Source organism: Labeo rohita, unplaced genomic scaffold, assembly GCF_022985175.1.
Source record: "Labeo rohita strain BAU-BD-2019 unplaced genomic scaffold, IGBB_LRoh.1.0 scaffold_100, whole genome shotgun sequence".
Taxonomy (NCBI): domain Eukaryota; kingdom Metazoa; phylum Chordata; class Actinopteri; order Cypriniformes; family Cyprinidae; genus Labeo; species Labeo rohita.
The window spans coordinates 830-28,208 of record NW_026127120.1 but is presented as its reverse complement, the minus strand read 5'-3'; the positions used below and the strand labels follow the sequence as shown (position 1 = coordinate 28,208).

The window sequence follows — 27,379 nt, the reverse complement described above, 5'->3', positions numbered from 1 at the left end:
ACAATGAATGACGTACTTCTTTCACGTTTCTACTTTGTCCATCATCATCTCTCTTCCTCACATTACCATATTCCCCTCACATTTACATCTCATCATTTTCTGCCTGAACAGAGCTCATGAAAGAGAACAACATCGAGCATTTGAGCAACTGCTCTCACCACAAAATCAATCAAAAGCTGTCTGGATGAGCTGTAAATGTGAGGGCAACAGAGAGGCTCATTTCAGCAATCACAAAAACAGGATGAGCTGGTGCAAGGTTTCTGCTCCGTTTGGCCTGGCACTGCACATTCTGCTCCTGCTGCGTTACTGGAACGGCTGACCAAAAGAGATTCTGCTGTTCCGTTAATACCAAGGCTTCCCAAACATGGTCCTGGAGGCCCTGCACAACACTGTCTATGTTGTATGCATCACTCTACGAACAGCAAAAACAGTGGAAAGACTTTAAGAGCAGCTGCTGCTTTCGGCAGTGGGCGGGACAAACACCCAAGCGATAATCCCATTGGCTAATGCTCACCTCTGGTTATTCTGTAAATGGAACAGCAATATTCTTGATACTCAACCTGTTTTGCCAATACATGGCACTGTAACAAATTTACAATGAAACAAATTACACCCCTGCCTTTTTTTCATTTTTTTATTTTAAAATGTTCTTGTCTTTGGCCAACACAACATCTACTGAGAAAAGGCAGATCACTATTACAACATTAATGGTTAATAAAACAAATTTAAGCTAACTTTGCCCTAGATTTATGAGACCCATGATTGCCCATTAGATACACCCAAAAGAAATGACATCTCATGTTTGTCCTAAAAAAACAAAAAAATTATGTTGATACGTGGTAAAATGTTTTCCCCACCCAAAGATTCCAAGATCATTTGAAAAAAACAAAAAAAACAAAAACAAACGAGAATTCACAAAAATGCAACAATACTATTTGGTCTAATACTCACTATAAAATGGTTGTGTTGGTGTGCTCCGATTGGTCAATCTAGTGATGACTAGTAACACGAAACTGCTGTTCATCACCTACTGTGTATATCACTTTATTTGTATTTCAAAGTCGGTTGACGTGACTTTTTTTTTTATTTTTGTGCAATGGTTCAAATTAAAATCACGGCGCAGCGTATGCATGTGAAATAGCATTGTGCAAAAGCACAAATGTGTGCTTTTCTTTTTCATTACATCAAAGCTGGTCGGTGTGCCGAACGCTCTTCTGATGTCGTGACACGGTGGCATCTATGATTTACGAGCATCCAAATGAAGTATGACATATGGCAAGGGATTTTGAGTCAAACAAACTCAATCCCAATCACATCTTGTCCTGTCAGATCAAAGCCTGTCTGTCAGGCTGGAGTCTTACATGGCGGAGACAGCGGTGCAGACTGAAAGGTGATTTGGGGAACAGGGAGACGGCATTTCGTGAAGAATAGAAAAAACAAGGTGTTATTGTACGAAAGAGACGGGAACCGTGAGCTCTGTCAGAAAGCAGCGAAAGAGATCTCGCTCCGTTGGCTCAGAGGGAGATTAGTTCATGTCAGCCAGAAGCACAGTGACATATGTGCCCTTATTTATAGCCAGCAGATCCTCTGAGGCCCGAGGGCTACTTAGAGAGGTATTATTTGAAAACCTGAAGATCTGTTTGGACTGCTGTCAACTTAAGACAGTCACTATGTTTCTTCCTAATAAACAAACATCGTAGCCCCACACTGCAAAAATAAGTAACAAAATGTACAACGCATTCCTGATGTCTAGTCACCATATAGTAGTTTTACAGTTTATTAAATGGCATACAGTCGGTGTACTTGAGCAGGAAAGTATATAATGCAGAATCACTGTGATTATCTGAATTATAGTAGGCTTGTTTTTATTTCAACAATAACTAGAACACCGTGACATCACAGTAACTGCACACGCAGTGTTGTTGCATTTATTGCCTTTTTATAGACCCTTTTCCTGACAAAACGAAGAGCGCCGCCATTACAAATTCTAACTTCCGATTGGATGCACTTCTGTTCCGGTCTCCACAGGAACCCGTTCAAATAGCGCCCATCTGTTTTTAATGTAGGTAACGTCGGCAGGCTTGCGTCGCCTACACACTCATTAAACTTTGAGGAGCAAGGCACTGACAAATGACGGTCATTGCGACATTGCAAAGTGATGGCGCTGTGGAGCCATGCGACTAAAAAAAAAAAGACACATTTTAACAGGTTTTACATTAGATTATCATCTCGGAATATACGCTAATTTGACTAGAAACACTGGAGATCGGAAATGCAAAGCATCCTTCAGGTTAAACAGTCAGGCGTGACTTCCACATTCAGGAAAAAATGTCTACATTTCCTGCCTTACTCATTTCTGAGTAAGTTACTCATTTTGTAATGTTTGGATTTGAAATTATGTTTGTGACTGTCTTCACTGATAGTTAAGGTGTTCTCAATCTGGCCCTCAAGGTCCACGTTCCTCGATCAAACCTGAAGCTTTCTAGTAATGCTGAAGACCTCGATTAGCTCGTTTAGGTGTGTTTGATCAGAGTTAACGTCAGGTCATAAACATATCTGTGTATGTGGCTCAGAGGAACATCTCTTTTCTTTGTGAGTTTGACCTTTTTTAAAATATATTTTAAACTAGCATATGACAGTGACAGTCAGTGACATATTTGGTTGTGTCTTATTGTGCAATGGGAAGAACTAGAGGTCTGTTCACACCAAGGATGATAACTATCCCTGATAGCACACATACGTCTCGGAGATGTCTATTTGTGACCCTGGACCACAAAACCAGTCTTAAGTCGCTGGGGTATATTTGTAGCAATAGGCAAAAATACATCGTATGGGTCAAAATTATTCATTTTTCTTTTATGCCAAAAATCATTAGGAAAATAAGTAAAGATCATGTTTAATGAAGATATTTAGTAAACTTCCTACTGTAAATATATCAAAACTTAATTTTTGATTAGTAATATGCATTATTAAGAGCTTCATTTGGAAATTTTAAAGGTGATTTTCTCAATATTTTGATTTTTTTGCACCCTCAGATTACATATATTCGTATCTCAACCAAATATTGTCCTATCATAACAAACCATACATGAATGGAAAGCTTGTTCATTCAGCTTTTCACATGATGTATAAAGCTCAATTTCGAAAAATTGACCCTTATGACTGGTTTTGTGGCCAGGGTCACATTTGACGTCTGCAAGATGTATTTTATAGAGTGTTTGCTGTAATACGTCTGTAATACGTCTATAAGACGTTTCATATCAGATGTCAAACAGACATTTATTAAGCATCTTTAAGATGTTTAAGATTTAGAATGCTTGTAAAATGGATATCTTAAGGATGTCTGTCAGACGTTTGTACACAGCAGATGCTTTCCAGATCAAGCAAACTTTAATTGACATCTTGCAGATGTATGTGTGCTATCTGGGATAACTATAAGATAACAATAAAGGTATAGTTCTAAAAATTGTTCTCGTATTAAAGAATAGCGGAGTATACACCACAGCCATAGCGATAAAGGCACAGAGAAACAATATCATTGGAAACATTAACATCCAATCAGAATCAATCCTGCTAAATTGAGCTCGAAAATTTAAATCGGCAGATGCGAGTGCTTTTAGAATAAACAGACGATTTTGTCCGCTGATGTGGATGCTTAATATAGTTATCTTTATAGTTCTTGGTGGAAAAATTGCTCATTTCAAAACAACAATTGTTGGCCGGCAGGAATCCACTCCCTGCAAGTGCTGACCACAAGTATGATTCTATCAGCCTTGGGCTTGAAAAACTTTTTCCGGATTCAACTGTTACTTTGTACTGTTAAGGGGCCGTTTACACCGAACGCGTCTTCGTGTCTAAAAACATGAGACGCAGTGCTCAGGAATGGTTAAAAAAAAAAAAAAAAAAAAAAAAAAAACACGCTGTGCAGAATGCCTCCTCTACCATGTTGCTGTCAAATAAAATATCTGCCATGTCAACTTGCTACTGAAAAAAACAAACAAAAAAAGCTTGTAATGCTTGCCCTTCTTCTGATTGGTCCACTTTTGGAACTGACATTGATGAGCTGAAAACTGAAATTCTTTTAACCCGACACGGCATCTCAAAAATGTGCCGCTCATGTGAGAGATGCTGCGAAAGACACAAGCAGCGAGTGCAACCATCATACACGTCCGTCTCAGGCATTGTTACATTGAAAAACAATGGAAAAGTAGCACAATGGCATGGAAAAATGCGTTATATGTGAATGGCCCCCGACACGAATCACAAAGTGATGCTCAAGGCGTGTCTGTGCACGTGCATGTGGGACGGAGCTCTTTTTTGAGTAAAAGCTGAGGACACTTCTGTTTTTAAGTGAACAGGTGATGCACAGCAAAGACTACTACTTTGAATAACCTGAGAGCTACTGCAGGTGCTGTTTTCAGCCAATGTGAAGAAATCACATGACTATCAGAGTTTTAGGGGGTCTAGGACAAAGTAGGTTCTAGCAGTGTGTCTGCCTGAATGGCTATGAATTCAGGTGAGCACTGTGCATTTCAGGAATACTTACGTTAGTAAAATAGTGCTGTACAGAAGAAAGAACCGGTGTACTCTCCACAGTCAAAAACTGCTGCATTTTCTGGTGTATACTGTAAAAAGTTAAAATGTACAGTTGAAACTTAAAAACTTATTTCTAATGGCTGAATAATAATTTATGGAAACCTACTGGTATTAAAATGTCTTTGCATGGGCTATTTTAGAAGACATTACACTGAGAAATTTCAGATATTATATTGTCTTTGCTACTACTAGGCGAGGTCTGATGAATTGATCGGAACATATTTACATACATAAATACAATTCTTAACAAACAAACGAACAAAAGCCATCTACGCATTTAATAACAGTCTGACAAGCTGCGCAGTGCATTATCTAGTGTCGACACGGTTCCAGTCATGACTTGTTCCCTGTCCACTGCATGCATTTAATTTATTGGAAATGATTTGCTTATTCTGGTTCACTCTGAGTTGAACAACGCAAGTGATACGGTATTCATCCTCGACATGTACTACACATTCACAAAGTCAAACAGTTTTATTATTTATTATTATTTAATTATTATTTTTTCACACTGTGGCCGAGAGCAAACTCTAGCAAACACATGATACTATCTGTTTCACATCTGTCTCCACACATTACATTTATTGAAGAAACTCTGGCATGGGATGTGGCATGGCAAATATTCATGGAAAACTGGCATTTGCATTGTACAAGATCCACTTTTGTCTCCTGTTGAGTGAGAGCTGTGTGTGGAGGGAAGGAGAGGGGTGTGTTGTGTTCAGCTCTGTGTTTTTCCACATGTCTGAATATGTTTCTTCACCTTGTTGCCCACATTGTCTTGCTGTACAGCTGTTTTGTTCATTGTCAAACTCAAACATTAAAAAATAGTTTGTTTTTAAATATTAAAAAAGCCATTTGTCTTGTATGAAAAAGTTAACTATTATATTCTACTGACAAAATATTTTCGTTTTTTTTTTTTTTTTTTTTTTTTTTTTTTTACATATGGGGCATGTTGTTCCATTATTTTGGGTGAAATAAAGAAAAACAAAACATAATTGTACTAGACGTGTGAAATTAATCTGGAAAAAAAATAAACACTCTGGAACCCAAGTGGATTTACTAGGTTAGATTGTTCCCCTTACTATGCACACAGCTTTTATGAGTTCGCTTAAACTTTCATCCTTTGTCACACTGCACGGCCGTTTAAAATGTAATCGAAAAAGTAGAAAGGAAACATGATCATCTTGTGGACGTAAGATACACATTTATCGACATTTTTCACGTAAAATCTTTTAACATAGAATATGCTTGAAATGCGGTTTGCGTCTGGTACTTATAACGCCAAAGCCAGCAGAGGATCAGACAGTCTGTATTCAGTGTTCAGTCTGATGCTGCTGTCACTCACAAAATCACCCTCAGTGTGACTGACGTAGAATCACAACGCCAGTTTCTGCTCATCCATAAGCGATCATGTGAGAGCAGTGCTGGACTCTGAACACACGCGCAACATTTGAGCCCAAACGCGCCAGTGTCGCCCACCGAAACACATCCAAATCTCCTGAAGGATATAAAAACCACCAAGTTGCCAAGTTATTAGTTTCTCCAAACAGTAAACGTTCTTCAGCATCTCGAGATCAGTGTGTTTAGCAAAATATAATTTCTCATCGCTAACGTATGATAACCCAACTGTCACATCAGCCCTCTTACCTTTGGTGTGGGACGTCGAGTCACGATCGTCCATCGATGTCGTTTAAACACACAGCTTTACCTCTTGATCGTTTTATCACATTTCCACCGGTTAAATTAGATCCAAATCGACATACCGTGCCCGTTTCCACACAGACTGACCGAGCAGAAACACATCCGCCGTGCGCGTGCTGAAGGACTCACATCAAACACACATGCACGAGCACGGGCACGCTGGAGCCATCGCTATTTATCTGATCAGCTGAGTTCAATGCAGCCGTATTTGCTAAACATAATATGCAGGCAACAGCGGCACCGACACTAGACTATTTATACAAACAAATCAACAAACACAATGCGCAGCCTCTCTCTTTCGTGTGGAAAAAAATGCGACCGTTAGGGTTCGTTTTTTTTTTCTCTTCTTCTTCTTCTTCTTCTTCTTTTTTTTTTTTTTGGCCAAATCTGATTATTTGTGGTAGCTGCTGATGCAATAATCCATCGACTGATATGACAACTATCCCCCAACTCGAAATCACTAGACCACACGCAATTATTACATTATGCACAATGATACAGAACACAACTAACAACTGAATGCCGCAGTAAAGATAGTTTGCGGTTTGATATTCGGATTTCTTTTGGCTATAAATACACAGCGCGCTGTCATAAACATGCAAATAATCCCGAATGTCGTGCTCCATGATTTGTGAACTCTGGTGATGCTGTGCCTTTTGGACGAAAATCACAATTCTGATCTGTGAAAACTTTCAAAGTTCAGTACTGGTCAGCTGACCCTTTCCTGATTCATGTACATCACTATTCTGACCCAAACTGAACTGTGATTTTTTTTTTCACAGATCAGAATAGTGATGTTAGTGACTCAGGGAAACATCAGCTGACCAGTACTGAACTGTGAAAGTTTTCACAAATCAAAATTGTGATGTCATTGAATCAGGGAAGGGTTAACTGTCTAAAATTGCACTGTGAAATTTGTCACAAATCAGAATAGTACATAAGGGCTCAGGAAGGATCAACTGACAAATATACTGTGAAACATTTCCTCAAATCAGCAAATTGAAGCCAAGACTTAAGGAAAGGTACAACGTCCAAAGCTTAAATTTGAAGATGCCACAAATAACAATAGTCTATTAGAGATGTGTATGATTTATCTAAGGGCTTGAAAAAAACCGATACTCACTGGAACAGCACCATGTGACATTATGATAGAAGAAAAGAGAGCAGAGCATAAAGAAACACTGTTACGCAATAAATAGCGATTGTGAAAGTTTTCACAAATCTAGTTTGACTTAAAAACAATGTTTTTGTATTCGAGCAGTCTGCGTGTTTAATGGTAAAACACGTTAAACATGAACAGCGCCTATTTTTCACATTCCTTACTATAGCGGACTTACCAAGTGGGTTACGGACAAGAGCTTTACTGTGAAAAAATTCACAGATCAAGCTGGTTCAGATGACACTGGTTTCAGTCTGCTAAGTTTCCAACTTTCGGAGCTATAAGCATTATAAAATTGAGAGTTGCATCGAAAAAAAAAAAAAAAACTGATTTCGGCCAAAAGGCACAGCATCACCAGAATTCACAAATCATGGAGAACAACATTCGGGATTATTTGCATGTTTATGACAGCGCACTGTGTATTTATAGCCAAAAGAAATCGGAATATCAAACCGCAAACTATCTTTACTGCGGTCTCCTGGCTTAGTTTTAAAGGAGAAGTCCACTTCCAGAACAACAATTTACAGAAAATGTACTCACCCCCTTGTCATCCAAGATGTTCATGTCTTTCTTTCTTCAGTCTTTAAGAAATTTTTTGAGGAAAATATTTCAGGATTTTTCTACATATAATGGACTGATATCGTGTCCCGAGTTTGAATTTCCAAAATGCAGTTTAAATGCGGCTTCAAACGATCACAAATGCGGTTGTAAACGATCCCAGGGGAGGAAGAAGGGTCTTATTTAGTAAAATGATCGATTATTTTTCAGAAAAAGAATATAAATTATATACTTTTTAATGCCAAACGCTCGTCTTGTCTTGCTCTTCCCGACCTCTGTTTTTGTTCCGGTTCATGACAGTTTGAAGCCGCATTTACACAGCATTTTGGAAGTTCAAACTGGGGTCACCATATCAGTCCATTATATGGAGAAAAATCCTGAAATGTTTTCCCCAAAAAACATAATTTCTTTACAACTGAAGAAAGAAAGACATGAACATCTTGGGTGACAAGGGGGTGAGTACATTTTCTGTAAATTGTTGCTCTGGAAGTGGACTTCTCCTTTAATCTGAATTAGTCACTTCAAACAGCAAGTTGAGCTGGAATTTGAATAAGAATAGAAAGAAGACAATTGAGGTGATGATGGTAACAATAATTAGCGTAGTCAGGGTAGTTAAAGTAGGTAATAAAGTATCAAAAGCAAGTAACCATATGGTTTTATTGAACAAAACTGTTAAAATACATAATGTATTATAAACAATAAAGCTAATGGCCTGACGATTGTTTTTTACAGTTTACTGCGCATCAAATCGTGTAAACTCAGAGTGAGGGTTCAAACGTTTATTTTAAAATCGTGACACGCACGTAACCTACACACTTGCACATAATTTAAGCGCGTATATTAAATCTGCATGGCATATTTAATTGAACTGTACCGTCTGTGAATTCACAATAGCAGTATACTTTGTTATTGTCACACGCACCGAATCACGTGAGGTCACGAGGTCCCGGAAGTAATCTCCGCAGGTATATAAACAGGAAGTAAGGTTCAGTCGGCACCGGACATTGAGTTCATGTGTGAACGTCTTTGTAGGTCACCTCATCTCTCCATCTCGACTCACGTGAGTACCGCTTGGCGGAACATTTATATACCTTTCTGTGTGTGTATGAGAACGCGGGTTTCCTGGTGGAAATCTCTACTCCTTTGCTGGAGCGTTCTCAGAATAACTGCGTGGCTAACCTGCTCACTCGTGTGTATCCGCGTTTGAGTTCTCCGTCACGCTACACAGGGACCTTATCTCGATCGACCACTTCTTGTCTTGCCTCCGTGACAGAATGTCCGGTCCCGAGATGGTCTCGGCGGATTTGGAGCAGCTGGTGGGAGTGATCCGGCAGCAGGCCGCAGAGATTATGAATCTGCGGCAGGAGATGGTGCATTTTCGGACGGAGATCACCGCGCTGCACACCGAGGCCGCTGGTCTTCGGGCGGAGTGCGAGGGTCTCCGCTCGGATCTCACCGCCCTGCAGGCGGATCATGACGACCTGGCCGCTGCTACGGTTCCTCCCGCCGAACCGGTCCGCCAAAACCCCCCTGTCAGTCATCCCAAAATATCGCTTCCGGACAAATGGGATGGGTCCGGAACGAAATGCGATGTCTTTCTCACCACTCTTAACCTGGTTTTTGAGTTCCAGCCTTCCAGATACCCCTCCGACCGCAGCAGGATCGCACTTCTCACCTCACTCCTCACTGGGCAGGCAGCCGAGTGGGCTACGGCGGTTCTGAAGGCTGACGGAGACGTTGCACATTCATACCCGGCATTTACCTCCGAGCTCAGAGCCGTCTTTCAACATCCTGAGAGCGAGGTGGAGGTTGATTCACGGCTATATCATCTCAAGCAAGGGAGTCGCAGCGTCAGCAAATACACCACCGAATTCCGCACTCTCGCCGTTCAAACCTCCTGGTCAAACTCAGCTCTCCGCACAGCCTTCTACGAAGGACTTTCCACCCGTCTCTGAGACGAATTGGCTGTGCGGGAGCTCCCTGACACCCTGGAGGGCATGATACAGCTGGCCCTCCGGGTGGATCAGCGGATGAATCACAATACTAAAACTGTTTTTCGTTCTTTTACAGGAGCCACCGGTCACCACAGGATCCCAGAACCATCCACCTCCTATGCTGTCGCTGCATCTCCATCACCTCCACCGATCGCCTCAGAGGCCCACTCAACCGGAGCCGGGGAACCCATGCAAATAGGGCGCACCTCCCTGTCAGCGGCAGAGAGGGCCAGACGCTACCGCGAGGGCCTGTGTGCCTATTGCGCCTCCCCGGACCACCATCGTGCTATCTGCCCTCTTCGGCCGGGAAACGGGCAGACCAGGTGAGGAGGGGGAGGTCCTCATCTGGTCCCAATACTGCGAAAACCTACCCCGAGCCCGTTTCTTCCTGGCTGCTGCTACAGGTATCAATCCTCATGGGCCACCAACGGATCGAGACCACCGCATTCGTTGATTCGGGTGTGGCTGGGAACTTCATCGATCAGGCTTATGCTGCCCAAATGGGGATTGTAATCGAGGCGTTATCCCAACCCTTGAAAGTAACTGCCATTGACGGTCGCCCCCTAACTCTCAGTCCCATCACTCACCGTACCCAAGAACTCACCCTCATCATTGAAAATCACTCTGAAGTCATCCGGTTCTATGTGACAAAGATTCCCTCACCTGCCATCATCCTCGGCCACCCTTGGCTCGTCACTCACGACCCTCTCATCTCCTGGACATCACGCCGGATCATTCACTGGGGTGCGACCTGTCAGGAGCTCTGTCTCCGGGCCAGGGTTGGGACGTGTTCAGGGGAGCCCGGGGCCCTCGACGTCGACCACGAAGCCATCCCCGTCCAGTACCGCGACCTGGTCGAGGTCTTTAGCAGGCGTAGCGCGGCTCGGCTGCCTCCTTATCGCCCCTACGACCTAGCTATCGATCTCGTGCCGGGCGCGGTACCGCCCCGCGGTCACCTGCTGGGTAGATGGTGCTACGCTTACCTGGACGACATCCTCATCTACTCTAAGACCTTAGAAGAGCATACCCAGCATGTCCGAGCAGTCCTCCAGAGGTTGTTGGCCCACCAGTTGTACTGTAAGTTGGATAAATGTGCTTTCCACCAGCACTCCACCACGTTCCTGGGCTTCATCATCTCTGCTCAGGGTGTTGCCATGGATCCCCAGAAGCTGGAGGCTGTGCGTTCGTGGCCCCTACCCACATCGCTCAAACAGCTGCAACGTTTTCTGGGGTTCGCCAATTTCTATCGGCGATTCATCCGGGGCTTCAGCTCAACTGCAGCACCTCTCACTGCTCTAACTAAACCATCACGCGGAGAATTCCATCTCACCCCGGAGGCCATTCAAGCTTTTAGGACACTGTGTCACCAGTTCACCACCGCCCCCATTCTCACTCATCCCGACCCCACCAAGGCCTTCGTTGTTGAGGTGGACGCTTCCGATGTGGGTGTAGGAGCCGTCCTCTCGCAACGCGGTCCAGACGAGAAGTTACATCCATGTAGCTTTTTCTCCAGGAAGTTTAATTCCACTCAGCAGCGTTACGGGGTGGGGGACCGTGAGCTGTTGGCCATCAAATGGGCCCTGGAGGAATGGCGTCACTGGCTCCAGGGCGGCAGTGAACCATTCACCGTCTGGACCGATCACCAGAACCTCACTGTCATCAAGCAAACTAAACAACTCAACCCCAGGCAGGCGCGGTGGGCACTCTTCTTCGAACACTCCAGTGGGGACGCGACTCCACGTTGGCTGGACATCAGGGAGTCCAGAGAACCATTCACTTCATCAGTCGAGCGTTCTGGTGGAGGACGCTGCGGAGGGACGTACAGGAGTACGTCCTGGCCTGTAACACCTGTGCCCGCTCAAAAAATCCCAACGCGCCCTCCACCGGGGAGTTGCAGCCCCTCCCCATCCCCAAACGCCCCTGGACCCACATCTCCATCGACTTCGTCTCTGGACTTCCAGAGTCCCAAGGAAAGAACACCATCCTCACCATCGTGGATCGTTTCTCCAAGGCTGTGCACCTGGTGGCTCTCTCTGGGCTCCCCACTGCCAAAACCACCGCGGAACTTATTCTTGAACACGTAGTCCGCCTGCATGGGTTCCCCCAGGACATCGTCTCGGACAGAGGGCCCCAGTTCACGGCCAAGTTCTGGCAGGCCTTCTGCCGCCTGGTCGCCACCACCTCCAGTCTATCATCAGGGTTCCATCCACAGACCAACGGCCAGACGGAGCGGGCCAACCAACAACTGGAGCGCTTCCTCCGATGCTTTGCCAGCGAACATCAGCGCTCCTGGGCTAGCTACCTCGTCTGGGCCGAGCTTTCCAACAATCTCCACACCTCCACCGCCACCGGCCTAAGCCCATTCGAGGTATGCTACGGATTTCAACCTCCCATATTTGAACATCAGGAGCCGGAGGTTGAAGTTCCGTCTGCCCAACAGTTGGTCCGCCGGTGTCGGCGGCTTTGGAACCACGCTCGTGCTGCCATTCAAAAGGCCAACCGACGTTACGTCGTGCAGCACCGCCGCCGACACCCTCCGGGACGATTGTTCCATGTCGGTGACAGGGTTTATCTATCCACCAAGAATATCAATCTCAAGACTGATTCAAGAAAACTCACCCCCCCGGTACATTGGCCCCTTCAAGATCACCCATCGTCTGAACCCTGTCACCTTTCGGCTCCAGCTGCCTGCCTCCCTCCGGGTCCATCCCATATTCCATCAATCCCAACTAAAACCTGTTTTCTTCTCCCCTCTGTCTCCTCAGACTCCTGCTCCCCCCCCACCTCGGATTGTGGACGGTGGTCCTGCTTACACCGTTCGGAGGATCCTTGACTCGCGACCCCGTGGCCGGGGCACCCAGTACCTCGTAGACTGGGAAGGCTACGGCCCGGAGGAGCGGTCGTGGATTCCCGGACGGTTCATTCTGGATCCAGCTCTCATCCAGGACTACCGTCGTCGGGTATCCTCCACTCCGGGGCCGTCTGGTGCCGGTCCTGGAGGGGGGGGGGTACTGTCACACGCACCGAATCACGTGAGGTCACGAGGTCCCGGAAGTAATCTCCGCAGGTATATAAACAGGAAGTAAGGTTCAGTCGGCACCGGACATTGAGTTCATGTGTGAACGTCTTTGTAGGTCACCTCATCTCTCCATCTCGACTCACGTGAGTACCGCTTGGCGGAACATTTATATACCTTTCTGTGTGTGTATGAGAACGCGGGTTTCCTGGTGGAAATCTCTACTCCTTTGCTGGAGCGTTCTCAGAATAACTGCGTGGCTAACCTGCTCACTCGTGTGTATCCGCGTTTGAGTTCTCCGTCACGCTACACAGGGACCTTATCTCGATCGACCACTTCTTGTCTTGCCTCCGTGACAGTTATGATCGTAAATGCGTTTCCTGGATTCTCTCCGTGAAAGGCACCACTTTTTTGCCGGTTACTCCACACGGGTAAAATGCAATCGATGATTTATTTTATTTTATTTTGTTTTATTATTATTATTATTATTATTATTATTATTATTATTAATTTTTATTTTTATTTTTATTTTTTCAAATCAACTAGTTGAACATGACAGCACTACATAGATATATTTCTTTAAAATAAGTATTTTAAAAACATATGGGGCATGTTTAAAAAAATAATAATTTTGCAAACACAAAATGTTACCACATTCTTTTTAGACTATTTTAATTGAGCTGTTGACATTAAATGTAAGGATTTATTTTCAGAGACAGCAAAAACAAATAAAAACTGTAGGTGAAAGACACGTTTTACCTACAGCTCTCTTTACTCATTTCTTTTGCAATCACCTGTCTCAGAGTTTTTGATTTGCACATTCTCACCCAGTGTCCTTTTCTTTTGCACTTTCTACATTCTGTGCCCACCGCTGGGCATCTTCTGATGTGTCTGTGTCCAGTTTTACCACACCTGCCACATTAGTTTGCTGTATCCTCCCTCCTTTTCTCACTGCCTCTATTGCGTTTCTCTTTTGTCCAGAGCCTTTCCGGCACCGTTGATGACCGCCTTGATGCTACCTTCTGCTGGCTGATCTGCTGTGTGACATCTTCGGCCTGCCGTGTCATCTGCACCGCCGTTTCCAGGGTAAGCTCTGTCATTAACTGCATTTTTTTAAAGAGCACTTTACCCAAATTCCAACAACAAGTCTGTCTCTTATATGTTCATTTCGGTTTGTCCCAAATTCACAGTTAGTATTAAATTCGTAGAGGGCTCTAATGTAACATTCTGCCTTTTCTCCGTGGCTCTGCACTCTCTGGTGCAAATGTCCATTCGTGTATCACATTCATTTTGGACAAAAAGTACTCATCAAATTTTCAGAGCACTGTATTGTAATCGCCAAAAAATCTTAAACATGCCCCGTACGGGCCACCAAATGTAACGATCAGCTTAACAGGCTGGGTCACACACTTTAAAATGGGTACAGATTTTACTGTGTGAGTGATTCGTATGTGTTAAAAGAATGACATAAAACAGAAATACGGTTAGGAACAGTGTATTTACAAAGTGCACGGGACTTTAAAACAACACAATGAAACCGGGAAAACAGTCTGTTAAAAGTGTACAGTCCATTGCACCCTGACCTAAAACAGTCCCAGAATCCTAGTCTGCTGAATTGTCCCAATGTGAGTGTCCAACAGTATACAGTCCATGAGAAGTGATAATCCAATTGGTTGCAAAGTTGTGACTGGAAAGGTAAGTCCACAGTTTGGAAACGCCACAACCCAGCAAGTTCTGTTTAGTGACTCCCTGTTTGTTTGGCATGCTGCTGTCTTTATACAGTTCCTGCTTCCTGTCATGTGACCAACCATACATTTCTTAAAGACATACAAACTAAAATGTTAAGAGGAATAAAATGGACTTAGGAAAACATGTAAACCAGTTAAAACTCTATTATACATGCAATCATTTCAATAAATAGAGCGGTAAAATATGCCTCTTGTGTGACTGTCACATAGTCTCCCCCCCTTCACCTACGGCATGTCGGGGGAAGAAACTAGTCTCTTAAGAGCACTGTCATCTGTTGTCCATAAAATGGGTGTCCTCTTTACAGTGTAACTTAAAATGTCTTTGAAATAAATTAGTTAAAACTAGGCACTCCCATGCAGGCCCTAGTTTGCTGGAAGGAAGTGGGGAACCATTGCAGAGAGGTGGAAGTCGGTACCAGCCTGGGTAACCCTGGAGAGGTTGCACGGTTCCTCCCTGGTGCTTTCTACACCCAGCACTGCCGGCACGCCGCTCCCTCCGTAGATTCCTCCTTCCTAGCTTGATGGTTGGTGTTGGTGCTGGGGGAAGAGATGGTTCTTTGCTTTGGTTGATGATGGTACACATTCCACAGCTTCCCACATACCGCCAGGCATCCTTGCGGACCGCTGGCCACCAGGCGACCTCCAGGATGCGGAGAACAATTTTCAGTCATCCGTGATGTCTCTCCGCTGTCCTGCTGTGGAGGCTCTGTAGCATTTGTTGGATCAAGGCCTTTGGAAGGACGAGCTGCAGTCAGTGCCGGCCGTCCTCGCTCTTGATCCGTCGGTACAGCAAGCCCTGGTGGATGATCATGGTGGTCCTGTCAGTCTGGTGTGTGGAAGGGAAGATGGGAAGTGCTCTCACTGTGAAGTCTGTGGACTGTGAAGTCAAGCTCTGCTTGCCGCTTTGAGAGAAGGCCGGCCCAAAAAAAAGGGTGAGTGTGTGAAAAATGACAAACCAGCAACCTAAGGATTGCCAACATTCCTCTCACAGTCCTCCTCTCTACCAGCTGAGCGATCGAGCGATCGAAGCAAGCAACGGGAAGAGGAGCCCGCCTTCCCTTCCCGCTAGACTACATGGGAACCGGTCAGTAAAGTCCTGTCCAGGTAAAATAAAAAATAAATAAATAAACAAATATGCACGTCATGCATTCAAAAACATGCATGATGTTGCATTGTAACCATCCTCTCAAGGATAAACAGCCTACGCCGCTCAGTCAAGGTACAAAAATGATAAATCATGAAATTAAACAATCTAGTTTATTTTCATTTTGTTTAAAACTGTTTCTTAATGTCCGGGTGACACTTAGGAATGCCCATGACATCAAAACCACACTGCATTACACAAAAAGCACAGAGTGAGCCATCCAGGAGTCGAACCTAGAATCTTCTGATCCATAGTTAGACATGTTATCTATTGCACCATGTGCTCGCGCCAGATGTGTTGGTTTTTGACGTGACAGAGGCCTGTACTGTTGTCTGCTGCTTTTCATGCTATTAACAAGCCAGCAACCGACCAGCCCTCCCCTGGTGGTCTAATGGTTAGGATTCAATGCTCTCACAACACAACCTCGGCCTGTCAGGTTTCTGTAGCTCGACTGCTGACCAAAAACGGCTTTTGACGCAGGAAGACGTGCGGGCCGTTCGAAGAGGGCAGCAAAGAGTAGCCTGCCTTCCCATAACGGGAGTCGGTTGGAGCACTTCAAAAGGGTGAATCATCACGCTGACAATTTCCGTTGTATTAAAAAAACACCCACCATGCCCATCTGCTTTTTTTTTTTTGTCCACAAATCGCACCCTGGATATATAATTATTTTGAATGATATTTATTATTTTGTGTATATTATTTTTAAAAATTATAAGATATGTTTATGTTTATAGTTAAATAAAATAAATACAAATGTTTCAGTAGTTGATTCATATTTATTCTTTTTTGTATAGTATTTTAAAAAAAGCACTTCTGAATAGTCAAGCCTCAGTAAATAGTGTGGATTATCAGTATGCATGTGCAGGCCATAACTTTCCTAAACACCTGATGTCCATACCGCTGGTGTTATCTCACAACACCGTCTGTACTGCCGACAGGTTTAAAATGATTATGAGATTTAAATGTAGTCTTCTTTCAGTGGAGAAATACACGAGTTTTGAACTGCAGCTGTTTAAACTGGAACTGTTACTGGTTTTTTGTGCACTAATTTATCGTCCTCCCAAATATGACAAGGAGTTCATTCAGGACTTTTCAGACTTCCTTTCTTTTATTGTGTCGACCACTGACAATCTCTTAATTATCGGGGACTTTAACTCCCATGTATGCTGCCCATCAAAACCAGTAGTAAAGCACTTTGTTGTGTAACAGTTACCAATACCAAACCTTACATAAGAAAAAGAAGGGGGATCAATCACCATCAAACAACATATTATATTTCCCTTTTAAGAAGAGCATACAACTTCAACACTGAACATCACAAAAGTCTAGACCATATGCAGTTGTGCAATCAGTTCATTCGTACTTGGTGGCAAAAGCCTTTTAAATGTCCAACCAGCATTAAAGTCCTGAGTTACCACAAATGTCCTTGGTTCATCACATCATTGTAGAAGTTAGGCTGATGAAAGGCTAAAGTCCAAGATCATGCAGCTTTGAAGTAGTTCAAAAGAAATTCCAAAGTCTAAGTGAACAGTAAATCAGCAACAGTAACCAGTTGAGATGCCCTCAAAATTAAGTGGATACAGAAACCCTCTAGACAAAACAAACCAAACAATACAACATGAGGCTCAGTAAGCAAAATACATTTTCCACTAGAAACCTCTGATAAATCTACAGAAACAATAAAGCAACTCATGTTGAGATGTAGAACCCAGAAGTTCCTCAACAAGGGTTTGAAAAAGCATGGAGAGTGCAAACACTCCCAGCTCACAAGTATCCTCACCCACACTTCCCACTCCTCTTATTCTCTGATCAAGAGAAATCGGGAGTAAAATTACAACTTAAAATACAGAAAACAGGTAACAGCTTACTGGATCTGTTACACACACCCCCTCTCAGAAGAAGGCCTGACCTGGCCATAGAACCTTTTCAAATTCTCTACATGGTAGTTCTCGACCTGCTTGGGGTCTCAAGTTTGTAATGTACATTATTCAGCTGCTGTAAAATTTTGGCAGGCCCTTGCCACTTAGGAGCTAGCTTGGCTGTAAAGGCATCCCCTGCACGAGACCCAAACGAGTGAGCACGAACCCAAACCAGTTCCCCTTCTTGGAAGGTCTCTTGCCGTCTCTTTCGGTTGTAGTATCTCTGTTGTCTGCTCTGGGCTTTTGCAACACTCCCTTTCACTCTTTCCAGAAGTGACTGCTGGCGCTCAGTAACTTCATATGCAGATTGGTCAGGATCAGGAGAGCGATATTGTAGTAGTTCAAGGGGTCCTTTCAACTTGCGTCCTAGAGCAATCTCCGCTGGAGTATAGTTTGTACTCTCCTGCCAAGATGAATTGATTGCAAACCTGAACTCATGGATCCACTGGTCCCAATTCCGATGATTATCCTTGACATATGATGCAATCATGATCTTAAGAGTTCTATTCACTCTTTCTGTCAAGTTAGTCTGCGGGTGGTACACAGTGGTGAGTTTTTGAATTGCACCCTTATTGTCTACAGGTAGCGTTCAGAAGTTGGGACGTAAACTGTGGTACCCCCCATCGAGTAAAGATTTGCTTGATGAGAATGTAGGTTATCAAAGGTGTTTTAGCTGACCGCAAAGGGAATACCTCAACCCACTTGCTACAATAATCCACAGTGACCAGCAGATATTTGTTCAGCTTCGTGGTCCTCGGAAACGGACCCATAAGATCGATACCAACCATATATCCAGGTTCTTTCACAGGAGTAGATTGAAGAGTTCCAGAAAGTTTGGATATGCATGGCTTGTATTGCTGACAAACTTGCCATTGTTTGCAATAATCCCATACATCCTGTTGAATCTCTGGCCAATACACCACACTGAGCAGTCGATGCAACGTTTTCATGCACCCAAGGTGCCCGCCCAAAGGATTATCATGCGCAAAATGGAGAAATTGCTGCCATAGATCTTTTGGGATGATTACTTGCAAGGCATGTCCCTTTTGACCATCAGGAATACATCTGAACAGAAAGTCGTTTTGTACTACATAGTGGATACATTAAGGATCGACAGGGTTAAGCTTTGCTTCATCCCACAGAGGTTGCAACGATTGGTCACCTTTCTGGCTTCGACCAAGTTCTTCCCAGTTAATTGGTAAATTTCCATTCACATCCTTTGCTTTGCATACAGCAATACACCCGAGTGGCTTTCCTTCAGCAATTGCACGGGACAGTGAATCAGGCACTACATTACATCTTCCTTTCCGATACATCACAGTAAAGTCAAACCCTTGGAGTCTAATAGCCCACCTGGTAAGTCTTGAGGTCGGGTGAGGATGGTTGAAAACCCAAGTAAGTGTGCCGTGATCTGTAAGTACTACAAATGGTCTCCCTTCTAGGTATTGACGGCACTTCTCTACTGCCCAGACTACGGCAAGACATTCTTTCTCTGAAACTGCATATGATTTTTCTGCTCCTTGAAGCAGCCGGGAGGCATAGGCAATGACGTGTTCTCCCCTCTCTGAATCCTGAGTCAGTACAGCCCCAAGTCCGATGTCACTCACATCAGTTTGCACTTTGAAGGGTTTACTTGCGTCTGGAGGCATGAGAACTGGGGCTTTTTGCAGGGCATCCTTCAAGTCCTCCAAAGAATGTTGACACTCTTCAGACCAGTTCCATGATACACCCTTCTTTTTGAGGGCATGAAGTGGAGCAGCACGTTCTGAAAAATGTGGGATAAAGCGATGGTACCACCCAGCAAGACCTAAAAATTGCTCAACTTCTTTAACATTTTTGGGTGTAGGAAAATTCCTAACAGCACCTACTTTGGAATCCTCCGTCTTGATTCCTTCCTCTGAAATGACGTGTTCTAGGAAAGTCAGTGATTTCCTTACCAGTTTGCACTTCTTAAGGTTAAGTGTCAGGCCAGCTGATTCCAACGCAGCAAATGCCTTCTTTAGATCTTGGAAGTGTCGCTGGACATCTCTAGAGTATACGACAATGTCGTCTATGTACACAAAACAGCATTTGCCTATAAGATCTTGCAGAACTTTATTCATCAGCCTCTGGAATGTTGCTCCAGATTTTTTTAACCCAAAGGGTAGACGAACAAACTCATACTGGTTTTACTTGGTGACAAAAGCCATCTTCTGGATACTACCTTCATCCATCCCCACTTGCCAGTATCCACTCCTGAGGTCTAGGGTACTGAATACTGTAGCTCCGAAGACAGACTCCAGGATATCTTGCATTTGGGAGATTGTAAAGCCATCCAAAGGAGTCTTAACATTTAGTGCCCAATAATCCACACAGAAACGCATACCTCCATCCTTCTTGGGCACTAGCACTACTGGAGCAGCCCATGGGGATGTAGAAGGTCGTATTATACCTTCATCTAACATGGCTTTGACTTCCTCATCAATAAAGTTTTGCTTATTGACTGGAACGGGATAGGCTCTTTTACATACTGGGATAGAAATGCTAGTTAGGATCAGGTGCTTAATAATAGATGTTTGGCCCAACACATCCATACAGACAGTTGGCCAATTCAGCAGCAATCCCTCTAAATGCCTTTTCTCTGTCCGGGAAGCATCAGCAAGGATACAGCTGCCTGTATCCACAATGGCTTCACAAGGCTGGCTACGTAAAGTTACAGTCAAGGTAAGAAGTTTGACATTACCTCTTGTCAGCAATGCCATGCTGTGGCTCCTGGGCTTACCTCCACTGGACTTATCAGGGCCCCCTTTTCTAAAGGCTCTCTCTGCCTGTCGTTGCTTCCAGAAGGCCCTCTCCTCAGCAATGTCTCTTTCCACCAAAGTTCCTAGGCGTACTAGGTCATCAAAGGTAATTACCGTTCCGCTTAAATTGCTTGCAAGACGGGGATTACAGTTTCTCAAATTAGCCTGCATAATTTCCTTCTCGGTCATTGTTGGTTTAAGTCTAAGACATAAGGCTCAATGTAGGAAGAAATGCAAAAAGGCAGTTTTGAACTGACTCCATGTTTTAACATGTGCCTTTTCGGCAACTCACCAATTCTTGGCTGTGTGTGTTAGCACAGATGGCAATGTCGCTAATATCTCTGCTTCGCTCATAGGACGTACAGCTAAATACTCTGTAAATTCTCTAAATAAGCAATTGGATCTTCATCTACTGTGCTCTCAAACTTGGGGAATTCTATTTCTACAGCCGTTTTATAAGGCAACTGGTGTAGCGTGGAGGTGAACTGTGCATGTGGTGTTGTTGTGGTAGTAGCTCCAGGTGTAAGACAAATCAAAGATCTGAGATGGTTGTCTCTTCTTTTCATACAATACATCACAGCTTTTCCCATGTCTTGCAGTTGGTCTTCTAAAGATTTATTCAGGAGACTACTAAGACTTTTTTCTACTAAGTAAGTTTCTCTTCCAACTTCGTCAGACTTTGAGTGTCAAATGATGTCTGAATGCTCGTTAGCTTTGCCAAATCTGGCATCTGTCCTTCTATAGCAGCCAAATGACGGTCATACTGCTGAAGATAGTTCTGAATATATCTTTCCAATCCCTGGACACGTTCCACACTCTCTTTCTCCATCTTATCTATTCTGAGTGCCAGCTGACTCACCTTTGTTGCAATGGTCAAACTAATTAAACTTTCCTCATCCTCATCCTCATCTGGTGGTGGTGGTGGAGGTGGTAGACCGCTTAAGTTATTGTCCTTTTCTGGAGCAGTCACCCCTCCTTCTGATTCTAAATACAAACTGCTGAAAGAGTGTATCAGCTCTTGAACTGGCTCACATCGGGTTGTGAAAGGTTCAGAAGTATAGTCTGGATCCATTTCGGGAATAGACTCAGTGTTGTCTCATGCAGGAGCTCCAGCCAAGACTTAATTAGAATTCATCTCACTCTTTAAAGGATCTGTTAAGTTGGTGATCAAAGTCCCTGTTCGGGCGCCAAATTATGTAACAGTTAACAATCCCGAACCTTACATAAGAAAAAGAAGGGGGATCAATCACCATCAAACAGCATATTATATTTCCCCTTTTAAGGAGAGCATACAACTTCAACACTGAACATCACAAAAGTCTAGACCATATGCAGTAGTGCAATCAGTTTGTTCATACTTGGTGGCAAAAGCCTTTTAAATGTCCAACCAGCATTAAAGTCCTGAGTTACCACAAATGTCCTTGGTTCATCACATCATTGTAGAAGTTAGGCTGATGAAAGGCTAAAGTCCAAGATCATCAGCAGCTTTGAAGTAGTTCAAAAGAAATTCCAAAGTCTAAGTGAATAGTAAATCAGCAACAGTAACCAGTTGAGATGCCCTCAAAATTAAGTGGATACAGAAACCCTCTAGACAAAACAAACCAAACAATACAACATGAGGCTCAGTAAGCAAAATACATTTTCCACTGGAAACCTCTGATAAATCTACAGAAACAGTTCCTCAAAAAGGGTTTGAAAAAGCATGGAGAGAGCAAACACTCCCAGCTCACAAGTATCCTCACCCACACTTCCCACTCCTCTTATTCTTTGATCTGGAGAAACTTTCTTTGATAATGGCTCCCTTGCGCCCTCTCATGATCGGGAGTAAAATTACAACTTAAAATACAGAAAACAGGTAACAGCTTACTGGATCTGTTACAGTTGGTCTTGTGGACTCTTTTAACCTAACTCAGTCTGTATGTGATGCTACCCATAGACATGGTCATACTCTCAATTTAGTTTTATCTGTAGGTCTGTCCATTAATAATGTGATCATAGCGGATATCTGACCATAGCTCTGTTATGTTTAATATTAATTTGCCAGCTGCTATCTCGAAGAATGAATCTGTTGACTGTTATGTTCGTCCTGTAAATGAGATTACAGCAAAGCGTTTTGCGGAGATTTATGAAGCAAGCCCAGGGCCTGCTATCATTGAGGCTTCTGGATCCACTCTAGATATAGAGGAACTAACTGCTGTTTTTAATTCTGTATGTTTGGACATTATGAATGATGTTGCCCCACTCAGACTTAAAAGGGCTAAACCTCAGTCTCAGCCATGGTTTAATGATTAAACTCATGCTCTCAGACGGGCCTGTAGAAAAGCTGAACGGAGATGGAGAAAGGACAGATTACAGATTTCTTATGAGATGCTAAAAGATACTCTTAGCACTTACCAGTGTGCAGTCAAAGAGGCAAGAACAAAATATTTTTCAGACTTAATTAACAGAACCGCCCATTGTCCAAAAGCTTTGTTTGGCACAATAAACTCTGTGCTAAACCCAGCTTTAACATCTTTTTCAGATTCCATTTCTGTTACTTCTAAGGATTTCTTGAACTTTTTGTGAGAAAAATTGACATTATTAGAAAAGAGATTGTCCCCTCCAATGTTGTTCTCGAATCTCCTGTGTTACGTTCATGTACATTCGACTGTTTTGATCAGGTCTCCCTTCCAGCCCTAGCGGACTTAGTTAAGCACATGAAATCAGCTTCTTCCCTACTGGATCCTGTTCCACCACAGTTTTTAAAATATTTGTTTGACACTATGGGCGCTAGTATACTTGCTATTGTCAATAGTTCGGTAACACTTTCTATGAACCCCCTATTTATAATACATTATAAAGATATTTCTAAGGCATTATAATGAATGCATAATGCATTATAAAAAAAAATCCCTTAGAGCAGTGGTTCCCAACCACGTTCCTGGAGGCCCCCCAACACTGCATGTTTTTCATGTCTCCTTAATCAAACACACCTGATTCAGATAACTGGCTCATTAATAGAGACTTCAAGACCTGAAATGGATGTGTCAGACAAAGGAGAGATGCAAAATGTGCAGTGTTGGGGGGCCTCCAGGAACGTGGTTGGGAACCACTGCCTTAGAGTAGTAGTAGATTTAGGTTAAGGTTAGGTAGCAGGTTCACGTACTTGCAAAGTTACTTATAATCAGTTTGTCTTCTGGGGAACCATCACAATAGGGTGTTAGCATATATTTAGCTTACTACTAATAATAATTACTGCTAGCTGACATGAAGTATCATCAACATAATCAAACTGATAATACAAATGTGTCATATTACATATTCATCTGATCTTATGGCTCTTTGAGACATATTATTATTATTATTATTACTTATAAGTGGCCTTTGTATGCTTTAAGTAAAGTGACATGCGTAACATGGCAAGATATGACATTTATAATATGTTATAACTATGAAGGTAATCATACTCGTAAAAGCTATAAACACAAGTAAGTAAAAATTATAATACATTAAAACTGTTCTTATGAATACTCATGAGATGATACAACATACTATATGTTTTTTTTTATAATGCATTATGCATTCATTATAATGCATTAAGAATACCCTTATAATGTATTATAAATACGGGCTTCATAGAAAGTGTTACCAATAGTTCCTTAACCCAGCGTCGTGTTCCATCTTCTCTGGTTTCAAGCCGTGGTTTCTCCTTTAATGAAAAAATCCTGGCCTTGAGGCTACAGAGTTGAACAATTTCCGTCCCATCTCTAAACTTCCATTTTTATCTAAAGTTTTAGAGAAGGTAGTTTTGACTCAAATCACCCCTTTTTTGTGGGTGAATGATTTGTACAAATTTCATTCTGGTGTCAGGGCAGGTCATTGTACTGAGACCGCTCTGTTAAAAGTGTTAAATGATTTATTGATAGCGGTTGATTCTGGGATGGCTGCAGTTTTATTTATGTTAGATCTCAGTGCCGCATTTGACACAGATCATTCGATTCTTTTAAAACGGTTGGAGTGTGAGGTCGGGTTCGGGGGAACTGCCTTGAAGTGGTTTCAGTCCTATATTAAGGATAGAACATTTTTTGTTAATTTGGCAAACGTTTCATCTTCTGTGGTTCCCTTAAAATATGGCCTATACTTTTTTCTCTATATATGTGACCCTGGACCACAAAACCAGTCTTAAGTCGCTGGGGTATATTTGTAGCAATAGCCAAAAATACATTATATGGGTCAAAATTATTTTTTTCTTTTATGCCAAAAAACATTAGGAAATTAAGTAAAGAGCATGTTCCATGAAGATATTTAGTAAAATTCCTACTGTAAATACGTCAAAACTTAATTTTTGATTACTAATATGCATTGCTAAAAACTTTATTTGGACAACTTTAAAGGTGATTTTCTCAATATTTTGATTTTTTTGTATCCTCAGACTCCATATATTCAAATAGTTTTACCTTGGCCAAATGTTGTCTTATCCTAACAAACCAAACATCAATTGAAAGCTTATTTATTCAGCTTTCAGATGATGTATAAATCTCAATTTTGAAAAATTGACCCTTATGACTGGTTTTGTGGCCCTTGGTCACATATGTGCCTGTTGGGGTCTATTTGCTGTCGCCACAACATTTCTTATTATACGTATGCAGATGACACCCAGATTCATTGTTCGGAAGGGATAAGAATAACTTAGTTAGCTGGTAATATGTTGTATTCGCTACAGGATGTCAGTCACGACTCAGGGAGACAGAATCAGGTTGATGTAGGTTTACTTGGATGATTAGGATTCAGAATCAGCAATCAGCACGGTATGGCATACAGGGATTTCTTTCTGTGGTTCCAATCTACACAATAGGCAATTAGGTATATATGGATGTGGTTCTTAACTGAACAAAAAAAGAAGGAATAATTACTAACTGCAATATTATCATCCCAAATAATACAATATTATGCTCACACGCTAAGATATTACAACAATATTAGATGTATATTAGGATATACACATTAGCAATAGAACAGCAATTCTCTTTATAAAGTAATCCACTGCAAACGATTACAGTACAGATAGTCACCGTAAATGATCGCTTAATGCCAGACAAACTCTGTACAAACAACGTCTTTCATTACCAGTCATGATTAGCTTAGCATTAGGCTGCATCGTCACATATCACAACATTAAACAGTGACTAGAAACGATCTCAAATTAACATTAATAACAAACAGTGTACTTGCATATCGTCATTGACGCACACCAACTAAAACCACTCAGGAATGATCAGAACAGGTAATGCTTCTATACCAACTATATACATACTAGATTAATGGAGGGCCTTCTGTACATTTATCTTCCGCTTAAGGTTGGAAATGAGCAGTCTTTACAGTCCCTGTTGCAATGTCTAGATGAGGTTAAAGGTTGGCTCTCCAATAATTTTCTTTAGCTTAACAAAAAAAAAAAAAAAAAAAAAAAAAAAAAAAAAAAAAAAAAAATCTGAGATCATAATATTTGGTCCGCCTAAAGCTAAAGAGAAGATAGCCAGTGCTCTTGCCCCCTTAAAATGACACTGAAAGACAGTGTGAGAAATCTTGGTGTCATAATAGATTCATCTCTCAGTTTTGATAAACAGATTAATTCAGTTGTAAGAAGCAGTTTTTTTTTTTATCATTTTAGGATTGTCTCTAAACTAAAACCTTTTCTGAGTTTTAAAGATCTGGAGATTGTTACTCATGCTTTTATTTCCTCACGACTGGACTACTGTAACTCCCTTTACGTAGGGATCTGTGAACGGCAACTATCTCGATTGCAGCTCGTGCAGAATGCCGCAGGCCTCTGAAGTAGGGAAAGTTTGATTTTGGGAACCTTTTACAAATGTTTTACTTGTGTGTAAGTTTGTGTGTGTGTTTTTATTTTATGTTAATTTTGTGAAGCACCTTGGGCAACAATGTTACATTTAAATGTGCTATATAAATGAAGTTGACTTTATCTGATCAAAAGATACTTTAAATGTTCAAATGTAAAATATTTAATTAAAATGAATACACATGAATATACAAAATAAAGATAGGAAAAATATTATTTATTAAGGAGGATACAGTATTGAGGAGAATACAGGACAATATGAAAGAGCGGGCCCATGTAATATATACAAAATATATACAGGAAAGATTATTTATTGAGGAGGTGGACCGCCCTTCTTCAGTATCCCCATCTTTATGTAGAGCGGAAAGTTCTCTGGGTCTTGGATACATTGTACGTGTTTCCGCTGTTTTTTCCATATCTGCTGGATCCGTTTGTGATCCAGCAGAGGAACTCCCAGAGTGTCCTTCCCGTCCGCACTGTCGAACAGATCGATCAGTGACCCGATCAATCTGGTGGTCTCCTCCACCCCCCTGGTCCTCCTTCGGCAGTGCAGTGCCAACTCCCTCCGGGAAATGCAAGCACTGACCGCACTTTCAGAGACGTAACCAGTTTTCTTTGCCGCCAGCTCGCCCTCCTTTGCACGGCGAAGAGCAGCCACATCCTCTGCATCCCACTGAAAGATGCACGTGGACAGACGAGCCATGAAGATCCCGTAGAGCGGATGAGCCTCTGTCGTGACACCTGCAGCAAATCGCCGCATGAAATGCCAGATGTCGAGGCGCACTTCAAGCTCAATCCACTCCGAAAACATGATCTTCACCCGAGACTGGCCGTGCTGACTGCAACAATCTCTGTCTACGTACATCACTTTTGGGGCTGCCTCTCCTGCGTCCTGGTAGCGTTTCATCAGGCCAGCTGCCATGGGGTC

At 42.6% G+C, this 27,379-nt stretch overlaps 1 protein-coding gene across 2 annotated transcripts in view; it reads right to left on the bottom strand.

Annotated features, from left to right (window-relative positions):
* lrfn2b (leucine rich repeat and fibronectin type III domain containing 2b) overlaps positions 1–6,604 on the bottom strand; it is a 101,526-nt gene extending 94,922 nt beyond the window's left edge. For both annotated transcript variants that reach the window (XM_051100425.1, XM_051100424.1), the window contains exon 1: positions 6,244–6,604. The gene's annotated coding sequence lies outside the window, so the exon portion shown is untranslated. The remainder of the gene's footprint in view (positions 1–6,243) is intronic.
* Between the last annotated feature and the right edge of the window lie 20,775 nt (positions 6,605–27,379).